This window comes from Lactuca virosa, chromosome 8 (assembly GCF_052849685.1).
Source record: "Lactuca virosa cultivar CGN04683 chromosome 8, Lactuca_virosa_CGN04683_v6, whole genome shotgun sequence".
NCBI classification, from domain to species: Eukaryota; Viridiplantae; Streptophyta; class Magnoliopsida; order Asterales; family Asteraceae; genus Lactuca; species Lactuca virosa.
In genome coordinates, this window is record NC_136433.1 from 131,905,090 (window position 1) to 131,917,915 (window position 12,826).

At 36.4% G+C, this 12,826-nt stretch overlaps 1 long non-coding RNA gene across 1 annotated transcript; it reads left to right on the plus strand.

Moving 5' to 3' along the window:
• The first annotated feature begins 2,137 nt into the window (after nt 1-2,137).
• Nucleotides 2,138-3,441, plus strand: LOC145132958 (uncharacterized). The gene is made up of 3 exons (XR_013718310.1): nt 2,138-2,666; nt 2,739-2,863; nt 2,991-3,441. It is a non-coding gene; the product is annotated as an uncharacterized LOC145132958 (long non-coding RNA).
• Nucleotides 3,442-12,826: the final 9,385 nt, after the last annotated feature.

A 12,826-nucleotide genomic window follows, 5' to 3' on the forward strand; every position in this document is an offset into this window, starting at 1 on the left:
ATTATTTAATTATTTTGATCAAGAATTAATTTAGAATTAATTAAGTGATCAAAAGATAACTAATTAAATATATGGGTAGATTATGTAAATTTTCCATATCTTATATAGTGGGCTAAGAGGCTCCATGGATTATCAAGTTGGGTTCCACCCATAGGATGCTCCATGGATGCTCCATGGGAGTTATAAACCCATGGGTCATGGAAATGAAGAGTCATGACACATTAGGGTTTACATGGTGTAACCCTAGATGTGTCAACACTATATAAGAAACCCATTCTCCACCAAAATAGGCTACACATAAGAAACAAGAGGGCTAGAGCCGATTTTGCAAGTGTAAGATTCTCTCAAAGTTTACTCCTTTGCATTTGGTGTTGTGTGAAGCATTTGAGGCATCACACTTGGGGTGCTAGGCTCACAAGGTTTCAAGGATCATAATCAACAACAAGGTAAGTTATTCTATCTTTCATTCAAGTTAAAAATGTTCCCCATGTATGCTAGATAGGAATATAACCTTGGAATTCAACTTTGCATGATTATTAGACAAACATAGATCCAAGGTTATTAGGGTTGCATGTACACTTAGGAAGTGTTAGAATGCTCAAAACCCAGCAGGAAGACCCTGGGGGGAGCCTATGGCATATCAGATAAAGACCATGGGAGAGCCCATGGCAACTATATGTACGTTGCGTGATATTCTGTGGTTGTATATTGTGTGGTATTTTGGGGAACTCACTAAGCTTTGTGCTTACGATTTTCAGTTGATGTTTCAGGTACTATGGTTTTCAAATGGAAGGGCTCGAGATGATTGTAGAGCACACACCACATGTTTCGTTTTCTACGAATTACTCTGATTTTTTAATCTTTCGCTAAGACTTAATCACTCTGGTTTTTATGGGAAAGACATGTATTAACGATTTATTAATCTAAAAACAAAAATTTTTACATCATGATTTTCGGGACGTTACATTAGTAATTGCATACTTAAAATAGTTTTGAAAGCAACCAAGCACATGGTTGTAGTAACAATTGTAGACACCTATCACCCGCTTCGATTGATCGGTCGAGGGTTGTAGCTACCAACCGCAGGTGGGGATGTCAACCCCGTATAGATCTATATATATATGTATCTCGCTCTGAACATTAACGGTTACAGTAGTGTGTGTATGCTAAGTGTTTTGACTCAGCTAATGAATAATGTCTCACTAAGAAACTCTTAACTAAAAAGTTTGTGAATAGCTCTGATCCCTAACTTAATTGTGATTAAGTCACTAGGCATAATGAATTTCATTGTATAAAGTTTATAAAAGCTGAGTATGTTTAGTATGTATGTAAAAGTGTAAGGTACTCACTTTTATAAAGATGTATGTTTCAAAGTAATGAACATATGTACATGTATAGACTTTATGCATTTAACATATAAATATACATGAATGGTAATAACTTGAATCCTTGAAATACTACAAAGTTTTAGAACGTGCTTGTTATAATATACAATGTCACATAAAAATTATATATTTTTGTATAATGTAGCATTTGTTGTGTGAACTAGTTATTTCACGATAAAATAACCATAATACGTATACGAAAAGTTTATACTAATTTATTTGTAACAATATGTTACATTGTTAAATAACAATATTTTTATAAACTAGATTTATTGTATTTTTGCATAAAAAAAAGAAATTGATTTGTATAAACAAAAATTTAGGCACATGTACTCCCCCCGAAATAATTAAAATATTAAAAAGGGGCCGTAAGCACTCACCCTTGAAGCGTGAGTTCCAATCGTTCGAATTCGGTTTCTGTGAGAAGCTTGACATGAGAAACCGTAAATCCACAATTCTTGAACTTTGAAATACTCTCGGGACCATTTCGTAACAAATTTGAACTATTAGGGAATGATTTGTAACTTCGCTAAAGTATAGGGGGGCTCTTTGGTAATTTGATTAAATGATTAGGACTGTTTTGGTAAAAAAAAATACCAAATGAGGGGTTATTTGTGGATAAATGGAATCACTTTTTGGGTATTGGGACTGATTTTGATTAACTTTATCAAGGGAGGGGTGATTTTGTTCATTTTAAAACAAGGTTTGAGTCTTTTGACCTTTAACTTGGTCAAGATCAGAAACACGTTTTTAGGTCGTGTTTCGTGTTCAGTCGATCAAAAGGGGCTTCGAGAACAAAAGAGGCGTCTTCCTCTTCACAGATCGGGAGAGGGAAGAATCGAGCGATCAAGCAGCGAACGGAGGTGGTCTCGGTGGTGGCAATCGATCGGAATAAGCGAGCATCTCCGGTGTTTGGCCGAACCGAAGGAAGGCACGAGGCAGCGAGATTTCGCTCTTTCTCGTCCGACTGGGAGGAGCGAAGAGAGGAGGAGCGATCGGCGACGAGGGGGTTTGTCTTCGGGGTTTGACGAGGCCGAAGTGACGGAGGAAATGGTGAAGTGTCGCGAGCAGCAGCGAAGGAGTTGGGGTCCTCGGTGGGTGCAGCGATGAGATGCGATCGGGGGTTGAAGAGGAGGCACCTTCGGTGCTTGGCTGGACCGAAGAGAAGAATAAAAAGAGAATGGAAGCAGTGGGATGTGGGGTCTGCCATTGGTTTCCGGTGACAAAGCCCCGACAATGGGCCGTTTGGTGATCGGGAAGGGAAGCAGCGATTAACAACAGGTAAGGGTTCCTTTTTTTGTGATTTGGAATCAATGTAGAATAAAAATGGATGTTTGGATTTGTTTTTGACAGAAATTGATAGGGCTGTTGCTGTTCGACAGGGGAAAGAAGGAAAACAGATGAGGAAAGGGGTGTTTGAGTGGTGCTTGTCATCAAGGGAGAGGGAGAACGGGGCTGCCTCTTCTTGACTTTCACAGGTAAAAATCCTAACTTGTGGTGTGTGTTCTTGGCTGAAACAACAAAAATTGGATGATACTAGTATAACCGATTCCTCATAAAGCAGATGGGTGTTGATGTGTTGTTTATTTGGAGCTTTATTGACAGGGAAGTGAAGGAGAAGAAGCGTGGAGTGTTAGATTGAGGGTAGAGTGGGGAAGAGGGTAAAATTGATTGAAGCAACACTTGGGATGATCTTTATTTGATTGTAATTGTGCCTATTTGATCTTCTAGCCCAGCGGTATCCGGTGTTGCCCTTCCTTCCTCCTTCAGGTCGAGGGTTCAAGTCCCGTGAGGGACATAGATGGAGATTTAGGAGTAGCGTAGGACTATAATAGATTTGCCGTTCTCAAAAAAAAAAAAAAAAAAAAAGCTAATTTTTAATTAAGATATGGGGATGTACTTGAGTGATCTTGATAGATTTAGGATGATATTTGGGTATTAATATTTGTACAACATATACTCACACTCGTACACACATTTAGAAAAATTGAGTTATTTCTATTTTTAAAGTCCACATCAACCGGATTTGGATTTATATATTAAATAGGTTATAGCCCGTGAGTTACAAAAATAATTAAAATTTTATAATAAAAACTCATAATTATTAATCAATTATTTTCAATAAGTTGTTAATTAAGATATTTATGTTTTTTTTTATTTATATAAAATTGTAATTCGTTGACTTAAATAAATATGTAATATTATTTTTCAAGATTTATGAGACATTTTTTATTTATGAATTAACGAAAAAAATAATGATACTGAATAATGAAATGTTAAATTGATTATAAAAATAAAACAACTATGGTAAATGAAGTAAATTAAAACTGGTAGATGGCAAATAAAAAAATTAAGTTGTTGAAATAAACAAATATGAAAAAAATATATATAACAAATTACAAATGAAAATTAACAATAAATTTTTATTACAAATAATAATAAAATATGTTTTAAGAAATAATATTCTACAAACTATTTAATACTTATCTCCTTTGAACTCTAGAATTAACAAACTAAAATGAAAATACTAAATTAATGAAAAATCCTTTTATTTAAAATAACATGTTGACAGTAGATATTGACTATGCAATTCACCATAATTATCATGTTTTTCGTAAAAGGACACACCATGACCTTGAGATGAATGTGAAAGAAATTCTATGTTTTTAGCCTACAAGGGTTTGACAATATAAAATAGTTAGAGACTATAAAATAATTAAAGACTATAAAAATCGTAATCATTCAAATCATTAATTTACAAATAGAAACACGGTCCCTACAAGATAAGTGCATTGAAAAACAGAGTTCAAGATAAGAGTTGTTCTTAAATTACTAAACACTTTGCATTTATTGGTTAAAACAGTAACATACATTCAGTTACGTGTTTAAAATAGCATCTTAGTTTCATTATTTTCTATTACAATGATGTAAAATTGAAAGTAAGGTGACATAATAAACAAATCATTGAAAGTACATTGCTATTTATTCGTAAAAACAACAACATATTTAAAATTGGTTAAAATAGCACCAAACCTTTCAATTATGAGCTAAAATTGTAACATCCCGAAAATCATAGGGTAAAATTTTCATTTTTAATATATATTCAAACATTTAAAAGTATTCCAGAGTAAAACAATTATTAGAGTAAAATCCCAAAATCACGAATTGCGGAAAAACACGTGTGTATGCGCTGCGATCAAGCCGGTCCATTCCCTTTCAAACCGGAAGTACCTGAAACCATAAACAACAAACTGTAAGCAGAAAGCTTAGTGAGTTCCCCAAATACCACATACCATACATATCATACGAGCCATACATATCATACATAAAATGCCAAGGGCCACCCCCTGGTCTTCCTATAATACATAAACCAAATGGGCCGACATTGGTGCCTTCGACCCATAGAACAGTGGAGACTCACCTCGCACTACCGAAATGCACAGAAAATCCCTGGCTGTTGGCTGACCGATCCCCTAACTATCAATATCAAAACAACACCCGATCAGCATTTGGGTCCCAATCCATAACCATAAGTCCAACAGTCCATTCTTAGGGTAAAAATACCATTTTACCCCTCTCCTAGTTTGGCCCAAGGCTAAGGCCCAAACTCCAAAATCTAACAGGCCCACAAACCAATAATTATCTAAAGACCACTTATGGCCTAATTTTCCAAATTGGGCCCAAACCCTTATATGGGCCTTACCCTAAAGCCCATACATAGCCCAACATAACCCATGGTCAACCCTGATCAAACTTCTGGTCAAAGTCAAAGTCAACAGCCGATGTTGACCAAACACGCCGTGTTGCCCCTTGGACACGCCGTGTTCTTCCATCATCCAGAAAATCGGGAAATCCCTAGCCAACACGTCGTGTTGGCTTGCAACCACGCCGTGTTTGCCCGAGATTCAACAACTTAACTAATAAGCACTTAATCCTTAAAGACATAACCCCAAAACATAGATCTGACCTCCTTGAGATGGACTATCACGTAAAGTTGCTCACTTTACGTCCATATATGACTAAATGAAGCTCTTAAGCTAAAAATGGACTTAATAGAGGACTTGAAGCATGCATGACACCATTCTTCACATAAAGCTTGCACGTTTATGCTCAAGGATACCAAAACAAACCCAAATCTGAAAGAACAAGCCCTTAAACAACCCAACTCTTCCATAGACCCAAAAAGGAGACCAAGCCAAGATGCAAACTTGATACCTCAAAGAAACTGCAAGAAGTGGAGATATTCTGGATCTATGATCTTCCTTCCAAGCTAAGCACCTTAAATCTTCAAATCTTCCTTTAGAATTGAGCAAAATAACCACAAGAATCCAGTCAAGGCTCAAGAACACCACCAAGAAAGCTTAAGGGACGAATTAGGGTTTAAGTAGCAATGGAGGCTAGTAAGGAGACCAGCCCTTGGGGCTTAAGGAGATTATATAGGGTGCAATTTAGGGTTTCCTTCCTAGCTTCCAACACGCCGTGTTTAGACACCAACATGCCGTGTTGGTCTTAATGAAAACTGCGTTGTCCTTAACTAGACACGTTGTGTTGGTTCCTGTAACACGCCGTGTTCCAATCCCAAAATGGCATTCACTCCTTACAGTTGCTCCTCAATATTCCGGGTGTTACAACTTTCCCCCACTTGAATTAGATTTCGTCCTCAAAATCGTTCCTTACCATCCCAGGCGCCCAGACAGCCTGAAGAATGCAACCACGACCCCGAACACACACGGCCTTCCCAAGGCTACCGAACCCAACCATTGCAGAACTCTCCAAACCCGAAGAAGAAGAATCCATAATCCCATGCAGACAATCAACCTTACCTTACCTGAAACCTGACATCTCGAATTCTCGAATTGGTCTGACTCCCTGACAGACCGCCCATACTGAATCACTACCATACTGAATCCTTATTGAATACCAGGCTAAACCAAAACACTTCCAACCCTGATTATTTGATGCTTCCATAGGGAACAAAATCACTGACCATAAACAGTGTCAGAACACTTATGTTGGGTTTTGAGCATTCTAACACTCCTATGGTATACATGCAACCCTAGAAACCTTGGATCTATGTTTTCTCTAAATACATGCAAATTTGATTTTCCAATGTTTACTTCCTATCTAGCATGTTATGGGGAACTTGTAATACAAAACTCAAGTAGAATAACATACCTTTTAGTAGCTTGGATTCCTTGATGACTTTGTGAGCCTAACACCCCAAATGTGATGCCTCAAATGCTTCACACAACACCACAATTCTTGGATTAACCTTGAGAGAAGTTCACTATACTAAAAAATCGGCTAGCCCTCTTACTTGCTTGTAGTAGTGCGATTTTGCTTGTCTAGGGGTCTTTATATAGTTGTGGCACAAGTAGGGTTACACCATGTAAACCCTAATTGTCATGGATTTCCACATTCCATGATCCATGGGTTTGTAACCTCCATGGACTATCCATGGAGCACCTTATGATGGGTTTCAAGCAATACATCATTCCTATGGTGTACATGCAAACCCTAATAGCTTTTGGATCTAGTTTGTCTAATGAACATGCAATTGAATATCCAAAGCTATAAACCCTAGATCTATCATATAAGAACTGAAATAAGGGTTTAGTAATTACCTTTGATTGTTATATAGTAATAACAATCAATTCCTTGCTTTGATTGGCTTCAGAAAGCTTAGTGCCTCAAGTGTTGCACCTCTAATGGAGTCACAAACACCACTAAGCAACTTGGATGAAGAGGGAGGAGAGAGGAGGCACCAAAAATGGCTGGAAACCCTAATGGAATAGTTCACCACGTTTTTGGGCATAGGGGGCCTTTATATATATGTAGGCTATTAGGGCTTACAACTAGGAAACCCTAATTTGGCTGCTTAAGCCCTAAGCAGCCCATGGACTCCTTTAACATATCCCTTGGACGAATTCCTTATGGGCTTCCCATAGAATTCGTCCAACCTATATATTATTAGGTGATCCATAGCCCAATAGTAATTATCTTATAATTACAACTCCAGTCCCCTAAGTTTAATTAATCTCTTTTAGTCACTAAATTAATTCCTAATTAATTCTTGACTAATATTAATTAAACAATATGATTTCTCCTTTAATATATTATTCTTATAATATATTAATAAATCATAATTAAACCTTTCTCTCCTTAATTCATCCTACATATTGTTAAGGTGAAGGCAACCCAAAAGGACCATGCTCATAATCGGGTCAAGTACATACCAAAATAGTTATGGACTTAGACACTAATCCAACAGTCTCCCACTTGGATAAGTCTAATAACTATTATGCATTTCTTCAGAACCTGATCAGCAATCGTAGCTTTCAAAAGCCGCTGTCAACTCTGATCTTATCAGATACGCGTGTCCTTTAGATAAAGGATTATATATTCCTCCATTCTCACGATATCGTATAGACACAAGACATGAATTTGATCATTCTCTCTATACTGTTTCCCGACTTCCGATTTATGACGACTGACAACAGACTATAATTGAACACATCAACTTAGTCCCGGCTTGGCAAAGCGCTTAGGGTGTCATCACTAAATCATCGAGAGGCCCACAGATATCGCTTTTATCCCACTTTGGGTAAAAGGAATGGATAAACTTTGACTCAAATGCTTGCTTGTACCTACTAATCGAATCACACACAACAATAAGTTTTATAAAACCAAGTTAATGGTGTGTTTTCTTATCATCAATGTGCAACCGACCAACAAATAACAACTCACACGTCTCAGTTTCAAGAATATACAATGTTATCGTCTCACAATTATTCATGATAAATAACCATGAAGTGATTCAAGTGAGCGTAGGTTTGATCCAATACTCTAATCTTATTAAAGCACTCATGAACTCTGCAGCAAACTTGTGCTATGTCTAAACACTTTAGACAATCTACAGACAGATTCATGACAATCTTCCTTCATACCTACTTCCAACGTATGACCGACTGTGGAGGTTCGAATAACCCAGTTATTCTGGAAGTCAAAACATGCAAACTGAAACACAATAATAATACTTAATCCTTTATGGCCCCAAAACTTTTGAGTGAAAGTATAACACTTTTATTTAAACGCCATATTGATTACTCATTATTCATTGTTTAATGTTTCGGAAAATCAACTTATTACTCGAATTATAACCATAATTGTCCCATGCTCCAAGCATGCACACTTTGGTTTCCTATGGCCATACTTTGTGAAATAGATCAATTGAAAAAAAATTTCCAATGAAACTCATTTCACAATCCCCAATCCTTATTATTAGTATAAGAATACCAAATTCTTGCCACTTTTAGAATATGTCAGATTCTAACATTTTATGCAATGATTCTTTCGTAATGTCACAACACAAAAGTCACCAAGACCCGGCTAATGAAATTACAAGGTATTCTATCGGAAATTGTTACAAGGAAATTCTATAGACGTGAAGTCTCACATTCAAAGTACATTCCTTTGAACATCCTTCTCGCATAAAAGTTTCTAATCTAGACATATTTCTTAATATCCAACTCCCATTAATGGAAACATTTCCATATTTGCCATATGACAACTCATTTTTAATAGAATCTTATCTATTCATAATAATGTCAATATAGTCCATCCAATACTATACTTCCAACTACTCACAAGCGACAAATCCTCAGTGAACCTCAGATCGTCCTTTGATAGTTGTTTAATTATTTTAGTCAAATCCAGTTCTAGTCCTTTTCCCTCTTAATGCCCTAGGCATTTGGAAAATTTTAGAATGGTCAAATATTATAGCATATGCAATCGATCCAATACCCGAAGCGTATTGGACACGATGCATAATGTCTCACATAAAGACGTGATACTTTATCAGCCTTCTGCCATAATATTTTATGTGCCCTGTCCCCACAATTCGAACTATGAAGAGGTATGTCGTAATCATAATCGAATTTTGAGAATGCACTATGTATCCTTGACTAAATTTTATTAACATTTCTCGATCTAAGATTTTAGATTTTGAAACGAAGTATAATATTCTCTCCCTTAATTATAGCAAAACAACTTTTCAACCCTTGCAACTTAGCAAAGTGAATCTTTGTTTTCTATAATTAATATTGCTAACTTGCAATACTTACCATAATAATCATGCTCCCACTAACATGATGATTATTATCTTACCAGCATAACACTTATGCTCCCACTAGCTTTGACATGTATTCAGAAAACAATTGAACTTCCAGAAAACAATGCTTATTGAATTTCTTAAGTTCATATTTCTAATACCTAATGCTTTGATAAGCCTTTATCTAAGCTTTTTAAGCTCATACGCCTTTGCCTTAGATAGCTCACATGTGTGTCTAAACATTTCAGAATTTATGTTACTAAGTCCCAAATGTTCAGACCAATTGTCAAATCTCACAATTCGAACTATGAAAAGGGATGTCGTAATCATAATCGAATTTGAGAATACAATTTTCACAATTGCTATCTACTTAAAATCTCTCTTAGTGAAAACATTTCCTCACAATCATTTTCATGAAGGAGGGAAACCTTATGACACTTAGATTTTTAAAGTGTATGCGTTCCTATCCATGTGAATTTGTCATAACAACAATCATAAGACAATGTTTGTGACAAATTCACCATTGCTTCCAGGTTGTTAAGCAGCTCACCCTTACCTATCAATGTACTTTCCATTGATCTAGGTGCTTGCCTTTATGCATTCAAATGAGAATTCATAGAACTCACATACACAGTTAACTCAACTGGAATGGCACAGAAAGTATGACAGGTTATAAACCTCAAATCACGTGCTAGTGATGATCAACTAGGTTTACTCTTGATTTGTTCTTGAAACTTTTCAAGACATTTAAGACTCCCACTGACTCCTTGACATATAAGGTTCTCTTGTCAAGAAACATTTCTTGACAAAACAAATATTCAAGAGTTAGTGTAGCTTCTTATCAAGTTTAACACTTCACTCAATTGGTCCTAGTTGGTCTTTGTCTTATCCAAGACATCACAACTTACCAATTTCAAATGTACAAGAATAAGGAACTTTCTTATTCTACATTTCATAAGTGTTACAAACCTACTTAAGACTTGTCACTCATGTCACAATCTTGACTCTAAGACTTGATATTGGAACGAAGTATGATTGACTTCTTGATTTAACCATTTCTACAATTCTCGATTCCTCTTCTTAGACATGAAATTGCACAAAGACACACTTAGAGGATCAATTGAGACATGGTTCTTAATCATTAAGACCTATCATAAAACACAATAAAAGTTACTCTCCCTTCTTCTTAGAATAGAGAAACTTTTATCTTTCTGCCTACTAGATTCTTCTTATTCGTTCTGCTATTGATTGAAACTCTTTCAATCAACTCAGAATTATACTCAATCTTATAAGTATAACCATATTTGCTAAACTTTAGTAAATCATGATGAATATCTTTATTACTCTTGTGGTGGACTTGATCGACGCACAACCTAGTGTACTCGATCTCTTAGTCCTTCACTTGACACTTTGTCAAATAATTAGTCTAATTTTCAAATATGAAGTTTCTCATTCATCACACAATGCATGTTGCATGATTCCAAGTTTCTGTCCAATTGAAACTTGGGTGATGAGAAACTCTCCCTATATGGTAAATTCTCGACATTTCCATAAATAACACAATTAAGAATCAAATCCATTATTGCTAATAGAAGAAACATTCAAACATCAATTTTTCATACATGCCATTGCAAGGATAAATAAATAAGACAAACAAATTTTATTTTATTGCGGAAAAACTTTGTCCTTACAATGCAATTCAACTGAAAAACTATGCTATTACATATTTCTTAGAAATCTACTCTAACTCTAAAGTAGCAGCTCAAAAAATCCGATCTTTGAATCCATGCGATCAAAATCCATTTCTTCGTGATCAGATTCAACACGCTTCTTCCTTAAGTTTCCTTTCTTTTCTTCGATCCTGCAAAACATCAAAATGTAATCTTATCACATCATGTATTAAGAATCAAAAATAGCAACTTATAGAGTTAGTTAATGGATTTTGCCTGAAGTAGAGCCATACGTCTTGACTCCCCCATCTCTTAGATCTCTCAGGTAGCTAGGGCAGCTTCGTCTCCAATGCCCCTTCTCTTGGCAGTAAAAGCAAATGGACTCCTTTGGTACATAGCAAGGGACAATCTCAGTCTTTTCTGGACTTCTAATGTAGCCAGTGTCCAATGAAGTATGGGAGTTTGATCGATCAATCAAGTTTGCTTGACCAGTGCGCCAAATCATCGCTGATTCAGCAGCAATAAGCAAATAGGTCAAATCAATAAGGGTCACGTCGTGAACCATCGTATAGTACTCTCTTACGAACTCACTATACGAATCAGGAAGTGACTGAAGAACCCAGTCAACATCCAACATCTCTAAGATATCGACACCCAACATCCTTAACCTATCAATGCGTGACTTCATCTCTAAGACGTGTGCACACACAGGTTTCCCATCTTCGTGCTTACTTGCCAATAGGGATTGAGTGAGCTTGAACTTTTCAAGCCTTTGAACTTGTGGATCAGGGAGAATAATTGGAGGAAGTGAAGCATGACTCTCAATTCCTTGATCGTATCTTGGAACGTCATCTTTATTTGGAAAGCTTGTTCCAATGGATTTGGGAAGACCATTGAAAAATTTAGACATCTACAAAACGGGAGAAAATTCAAGTCAGATGATAAGAATCCTTGATGTAACACCCAAATGAGACATCAAGGCTAGGATCCAACACAATACTCTACAACCTAGAAGAGGGATGCCGTAATCTAGTTGCAGAATATTTGAAGGTAGGTAAATGACGATTTACCAATTTCCACCATGAAAAACAAAAGGAAATTTAAGTTTTAAATGAATTGAAACTCCTAGATCTTTTGAGATTCATTGAACTTTTCAATGGCATATTTAATCTCGATTATGCCCTTCAAGTTTGCGACTGGGATGCCGAGGATCACAAACAAGGTGTGAATAACCATACGAATCTACGTGGTGCACTCAATGCTACTATCACCTAATCAATGTGCCGATTAGCCACACACGCTCCATTGATCTATGATAAACATCGAGCCACCCTTCGCCACCAATGTCAATCCCAAATTAGTGTGCCGGTTAACCACACACGCTCCACTAACGTTTGACAAGGGTACGAAGTGTAATTCCATGGATTAGCATACAATTTAACATTTTACCTAAAGTAACTAGAATTTGGGAATTTGTAAAAGCATGTAGTTACTTTGTACTTCATTATACTTTTAATGGAAGGTTTTGTCCTATCCTACCCGTTCGGCTAACGACCCTCCACTAGTCAAGAGTGCGGTGGGTAAGAGTGGATACCCATTCAATCGCCATTTTATAGGCAATTTCTTTAAACACCCCTTATAGTCCAGCTTCGTGAATGAGG